Below are 7,782 nucleotides of genomic sequence, written 5' to 3' on the forward strand. Positions count from 1 at the left end.
ATATTTCCATCAACAGAGAGAGGGAAACTCCCAGTTTGGCTCGGTATTTTTGTTGTGAGCGACATGAGAGGGTTAGATTCCCTTCAGACATTATTCTGATTTGTATGATATATGTACCAAACTGTCAAAAATGCTAAAGACTTATCAACGAAATAAGGGCTTGAACATTAATTTTATTTACCAGAGTGTTTGGTTTGTTTTGGATTTCATGCAAAGCTACACGTGAGATACCTGTACCAGCCGTCCTTAATTTAGTAGTGAGAGACTAGAAGGAAGACAGTGATAAAAAAGTTTCTCAACCCAAACGAGCTGTATTTACATATATAGAAGGAAGACAGCTAGTCAACACAACCCACCGCCAACTCTTGAGTTATTATTTTAACAACAAAAAGTGGGATTAGTTGAACATTATAATACCCCTACGGTTGAAAAGGCGAGCATGTTCGATTCTTCTCGACCCACAGATTATGAGTCGAAAATCCTAATCATTAGGTTTTGCTAGCCCGAGAGAAAAGGGGGAAAAGCACTGCGTAGATCAAATTGGTAGATAGTAGTAACTCGACAAGACGGCGAGAAGTGTGAAAAAATCTGTTTGTTTTTGTAGATTATCTATTTATTGTAAGCAAGAAATGTTCCCCATTATTATATCTTGCAAATATCTTCTGCTTTTCCTATTTAAATTGTCACATCAATACATACAAAGTAAGAATATCCAAGGTAAATTGCAAATATTTAAGCACGTGAATCTCATATAGTTAAGTTTTATTATTATGTTTTTTTATGCATAATTTTGACAATAGTAACAATTTACCTTCACGTCTACTGCACTGATACATGATAAAAAAAATTTCTGAAGTGTGCACAAAAGAGAGAGTATAGTATGCCCACAGAAGACGAGATTGATAAAACAAGCATATGCATCTGTTGAACGCACTTCAGAATTTATTTTTAGATTCCAAGACTTATCGATCTCTAATACGATATTTCATGGTAATTCCAGGATCCTGGATTTTAATAATTTTAATTACTCTGTCTGTATTAAAAAAAAAATCATTGAAATAGTAGCTTTTCTTGCTTGTTTCAGAGCGAAGTTCCATTGGGCTAGTTGGTGTGTTCACTTACGTGGGGAATCGAACCCTGGACTTGAGAGTTATAAGTTCGTAAATATACTGTTGTCCTAGAGGGAAACTAAAATAGTAATTGCTGTGATATACTTGGATGAAACTGATATTTGTTCTAGCTAAAGGATAGATCCGCCAAATAACTTGAGCTTCGATAAAGATATCAATTACAGAGTATTATCTAAATGGCTTAATTAACTGAGTAGATGTTAAACAGAATGAGATTGGAGACAAACGTCGAAAAAGCATAATCTGTGTTAACCAGTGAACTTCCAGTTTACTTACTTCGGATTATCACTTTTACTAGTTCTCTCAGTGATTAACTCTTCAAGACCTCGTATCAGACGTTTTGAACCAACCTTTCTCAGTTCACAAAAACACTGCATTTACCAAGAGCAACATGTGAAACCGTGTGAACTGTCATTCTCGTTACACATAAACAAGATCATAATATCTAAATATCATCTGAACATTCATTGAAGAATACTACTGTGTGAAATTTTCACATATGGTCACATTAAACATTATTTTTCTCAGGCAGTAACAAGTATTACCTACTCTCCAAAATAACAAAAAATAAAAACAATTTGAAATCAAATCAACTTAGCAATATTTCATCCACGTGTTATGTGAAACATATACATGTTCAGAAAAGAAGAAAAAATTCAGAATAAATGTTATAATGCTACAAGGAACTAGAAGCACATGATATATTCACATACCACACGGAATAAAAGTAACAACAAAAAGTGGGATTGGTTGAATATTATAATATCCCTACGGTTGGAAAGGCGAGCATATTCAGTTACTCTCGACCCAAAAATTATGAGAAGAAAGTCCTAATCGTTATGTTTTGCTAGCCCGAGAGAAAAGGGAAAACGTCTGTTATTTTCATTTTATATGATCGTGCTACTGGTTGTTTGGGCTGCATTTTTATTATGTGGCCAAACCACTTAGTACTTGCTTTTCAATGTATTCACTGAATACACAGTTGTTTCTTAAATTTAAAATAATATAAAGTAACATAAATCTGTAATTATTTTCTTATTTATCCTAGAGTCGTTCTATTTCCTTATTGTCTGCATCAACTTTCACTTGAAGCTTTTCATCTCCATTCAATTTTAATATTAATGTCAATGAGCCGGATAGGTTTCTACATGCCTTTCATTTTATCCATCAGAATCTCTGCCACTTTCCTTTTGATCTGTTACCCAGACGGATAGTGATGGATTTATCGAAAATATAAAAATTCAGGATTTTATTCTCTTAAGTGGATAGAGTGCTAACAGCCCATTGTGTAGCTTTACTCTTATACAAATAAATATATTGATCTACTCATATACCCAAGCCAAAACATCTTCTGTTTCTTACATATACCAAGCATTTCTCGTCTTGTTTTTACACATTCCAATATTTTATCGCTAGTTTTTCATTCAGTTCACGTTTCCATTCCATAAGGTAGGGCTGACTATACGTAACATATGAGTACCTTATACTTCATTTCTAATTTGACTTGTCTTCTGAACACTTCTTTCGGATTGAATAATGTAGTTTTGCACTTCCTATCCTTAACTTAATCTATTTTCCGTATTTGGTATCAAGCCGATATTCGTCTCTAAATAATATGGCCCGGCATGGCTAGGTAGTTGAGGTATTCGACTTGCAATCTAAGGGTCGAGAGTTCGAATCCACATCACACCAAATACGCTCATCCTTTCATGCGTGAAAGAGTGTGCTATTCATCCTATTATTCATTGGTAAGAAATAGCCAAGAGTTGGTGGTGGGTGATGATGACTAGCTGCCTTCTCTCTAATCATGCACCGCGAAATTAGAGACGGCTTCACAGATAACTCTCGTTCATCTTTGCACGAAATTCAAGAAACAAATAAAACGAACACTGAATACGTAAATTTCTCTAGTTTTTCCGCTCTTTGCTCTCTGTTTTTATGCGTGTTCTGGGAATTTCATCAGATCGTAAATAACTACTGTCTTATCTTTTGACATTTATTCTGAATCCATGGTATTTTCCTTTATCATGAAATGTGTTAAGTAATCATTTATCTTTTCCTGAAATTCGCCCTCAAAGATGAATCATCAAATACTTATTATTACTGATTATATTTCCATTAAAATTGGCCCATGTCTCTCTCATTAACTACTCTGCATAGAAATTGTACTATGGCAGAGACAACGTATATCTTGTCATATATATCTCTCAGCTGCAAACTAACTAGTTAGTTCTTCATCATTTCGAACTGCTCCCTCTTGACTTCAGAAAAAAAAAATCAATATTATGATATTTGCTTGATCTACTCTATTCTTCCATAGTATACCCATTTGACTTCACGTAGTTAACCAAGTCAAGGGTTTTTCAAAGTATATAAATCACTCATGAACATTTCTATGGCCCTTTTATGTAACATCATAAGGACTTCCATTTACCAAGCTCTTCTAAAACTATCTTAGATGTGTATAGTCCATTTTCAATCTTATGTTTAATTTCAATAAACTTTACTCTTATCTATACTTCCGAAACGTGAATAATCAGGTTGATAGTTCAATACTGATAAAATTCATTAGCTTAATTCATTAGTCTCTCGGGAGTCCACACAAAAACAGGCCTTTTAATCAAAGTCTGTTGTTATCCAAATTAGTTTACCTTTTACCTTCTACATTTATCATTAAGCATTGTGGAAAGTTACAGTTGCCATTCCAAAGCATGGTGAGAATGTGTATTCAGAATCTGAATCATGCCATCAATCAATTTTTTCCTCGGTCGTTCTTTTTTTCTGAATACTTTTTTCATAGTATATGATCGTGCTACTGGTTGTTTGGGCTGCATTTTTATTTAATGGACAAACCACTTAGTTCTTGCTTTTCAATGTATTCACGGAATGCATAGTTTTCCTACTGTTTTTCTGACCTTTACAGTTATTATCTTTCACTTCCAGTTATGTTAGCAGCTTTCCATAAAAATTCATCTTCCACGTGATGCCCCTCAGTGTGGATTCCTGTACGTGGTGAGAGGACCTCCCAGGGAAGGTTGTGTTCTTTCCTTTCACCGTGCGTGGCAACCCATGAAGGGGAGGAAAGGGTCCTGGTGGTTGAGGGGTCCAACTCTAACACACCACTTTAGCCTTGAATTCCTGTAGACGGGCGGCCTTGGGGTAGCCCCCTTAAATCAACTGGCTGGTCAACTCGAGCTAGGGTCAACCAAGTACCAATGTTAGATGTTCTCAACAGGTGTTGTGGACATTGTATCTGATGTTGGTGTTTGGGTATAGTGCTCACGAAACCCTGGCGTTGCTGCAGTGTCCTTGTTTGACATTGTAGTGCGTTCCCTCATAAAGCTCCACGGTAAGTTGGGTCAGGGCACCGAAATTTTCCTTTCTTTATTATGGATACTGCAATTAAAAATCTTAATAAAATAGTAAAAAAAAAAACAGTCTATAGGTATATGATCATGTCTTGAAGATTCTGAGCAGCAATCCTCACCATCTGTACCACCTGTTGTACCTCATTTTCTTATATTGCATTCACTTTCAGACAAACCTTTAGGGCAAATGTTTCCCTTTTTCATTCAGAAGGGACTAGAGGGATTTGCTGGCTCTCCAAAGTCAGTAAAGAATTTTCAATCTAGTAACATATTGGTGGAAACATCCACATCTCAACAAAATGAACTCTTCTTGCATTTAAAGGCAATTGGGGATATACCTATTGAGGTTACATCTCATGCTACTTTGAATTTATCACGAGGAGTTATTGTTGAAAGGGATTTGAAGAACATCCCAGAGTCAGAGACTCTCACCGGTTTCTCCACCCAAGGAGTTTCTGCAGTGAGGTGTATATCCACTCACAAAGATGAAATTATGATGCCAATCAATATCCTCATTCTCACATTTACGTCGTCACCATCAAGGCAGGTTATCTTAATTGCTGAGTACGGCCATACATTCCAAACCTTCTATGATGTTTCCAGTGTCAGCAGTTCAGTCACTCTAAGACGTCATGTCGTGGTTCCTTGACGTGTGCTCGTGGTGGTGGCAAGAAACATGATGCCTATGGGTGTGAAACAGACCCTCATTGAATCAATTGCAATGGCTCCCACCCGTCCCACTTTCGTTCTTGCCCTAAATGGTTGGAAGAAAAAGAGGTGCAGCATTTGAAAACGATTCATAACATTACTTCCTGAGGCTCAAACATTGCTGTTCACCATCTCATCTCAAACGTATGCTGCCGCACTTCATTCCACAACTAAAGTGGGAAAGCAGACAGATCTCTCTGTGCCTCCAAAAGAATCGTTCTCAAACCAAATGAAAAGTCTTTTGATCTCCATGGTTAAAAAAGTTGATAAATCAACTTCAACACCCATCTCTGTCCCTTATACATTCCAACAAACCACAAGATCTACTTCATTTGGTTCCAGGTACAGGCATTTCCTCGGATACATCTTCTTCTCCCACCCCAAAACAAAACGATCATTTGTTCACGTCCTCAGTTGCTGGAATTCCTCTTCCAACAGCAAATACCTGCCCAGTCGAGTCAGGGCAGGATCCATGGAGGTCGATAGACCTCCCTCGAATAAGGACATTAAGGAAAAAAGATGTGGTTGTAAGCAGAAGGATTCTCCACCCAATTCGTTTATACGTAAATAAAAATAGCCACCCTGAAACAATGGAACTGTCAAGGTTTACGTTCTAATCTGGATGACATCAAAACACTGATTGCTTCCTACCATCCTCTATGTCTTTCCTTACAGGAAACATTCTGAAACCTGCCGATACAGTCACCATTAGGCAGTTTTCTTTGTACATAAATGACGGACTGTGTGATGGACGAGTGCATGGAAGGGTGGTACTGTTGGTTGATCAGCATGTGCCATCCCTGTCTTTGTCACTCGGCACACCCTTGGAGGCCGTAACCATTTGTGTTTCCTTGGGTCATACCATCACTGTTTGTTCTCTCTACCTGTCGCCTTGAGAGACATATGATCAGATCTTGATGCTCTCATTGAACAGTTGCCATCTCCCTTTTTAATCATGGGGAATTTTAATGGACATCATCCCCTCTAGAGAAGTGCTGATATTGATAGAAGGGATCCCTCTATAGCGCATATGTTCTCTGATCACAACCTTTCTCTTTTCAATACTGGTTCTTCTACTTATTTCCATGCATCTAGTCAGTCTTTTACTGCTATTCATCTCTCAAGTTGCTCCCCTTCATTATTCTCCCATTTTTCATGGAGGGTTGACAATAATCCACGAGGCAGTGATTTTGAAAGAAACTGGCCGTGATCGATGTCACCCGACCCGTGTGCTCTGGTGGAAGTTGGATCAGGCAAACTGGCCCTGTTTCACTGTTCTAACAGGACTTGATCCTGCCATCATCTGTAAGCCATCAATAGATGACTGTGTGGCAGCAGTAACTGACTGTATTATATAAGCAGCTGCTCAATGTATTCCTAAAACATGGACACGTTTTCCACTACATCCTCGTCCATGGTGGAATCCCACCTGCCACATGGCATGGAAGGATAAAAAACGGGCCTGGGATACTTTCCGTAGATATCCCACACTCTCTAACCGTATCACTTTACAGCTTTACACATTATCATTCAGTAAGATGTCAAAGCCAGAAGGGATCTTGGATTAAGTTCACAACTGGCATATCTTTTACCACCAGTTCCAAACTCATATAGGACAAAATTCTAAAGGTCAGCGAGCAATATAATTCTGTCCCTCTCAATCTTGCTTTCTGATACGCCGATACTCCAGGTGAAAGCTTTCGCCGGGTACCTAGCACTTCTGCTTTTTCCTCCACCTTCTTAGCCATCAAGACTCGGGCAGAGCGATCACCTCTTTCCTTTTGATCTGATTGTCTCTATAACTATAATCGTCCATTTACACTGGTGGAACTCAAACTGGCCCTTCATCGGTCTGGCAGTACATCAGTTGGACCTGATGATGTACACTATGAAATGTTGCACCATCTATCTCCTGCTTCTCTTGCTATTCTTCTGGTTGTTTTTAACCAGATTTGGCAGGAGAATGTTTTTCCCGATGACTGGCGCCAGGCTATTGTCCTACCTTTCTCTAAGCCTGGAAATGATCCCAAGATTCCTTTAAACTACTGCCCAATTGCTTTGACGAGCTGTCTCTGTAAGACCTTAGAGAGGATGATTAATGCTCGTCTTATTTGGTTCCTCGAATCAAACAACCTCTTCTCGCTCACCCAGTGTTGGTTCCAGTGACAGCGCTCCACCATGGACAACCCGATTCGACTTGAAACGTCAATCAGAGAAGCCTTTCTCAAATGACAACATCTTGTATCAATATTCTTTGAAATTGAAAGGGCTTATGATACAACATGGAGGTATGGCATTTTGCGAGTCCTCCATATACATTGGTTATGTAGCTATTTGCACATTTTTATTAAAAAATTTAATGGGCAGGAGATTCCAAATTCGTGTGGGTTCGACACTTTCTCGTTCTTTTCTACAGGAACTTAGAGTCCCTCAGGGCTGTGTTCTGAGTGCCAAACTTTTCAGTATGAAAATTAATGCCATCACTGAACAACTCCCTCTCACTCTTGCAAACGGGCTCTATGTCGATGGCTTTCACATCTCATGTCACTCGTCGAATGTGAGGTATATTGAGCAGC

Source organism: Tachypleus tridentatus, chromosome 10 (genome assembly GCF_004210375.1).
Source record: "Tachypleus tridentatus isolate NWPU-2018 chromosome 10, ASM421037v1, whole genome shotgun sequence".
Lineage (NCBI taxonomy): Eukaryota > Metazoa > Arthropoda > Merostomata > Xiphosura > Limulidae > Tachypleus > Tachypleus tridentatus.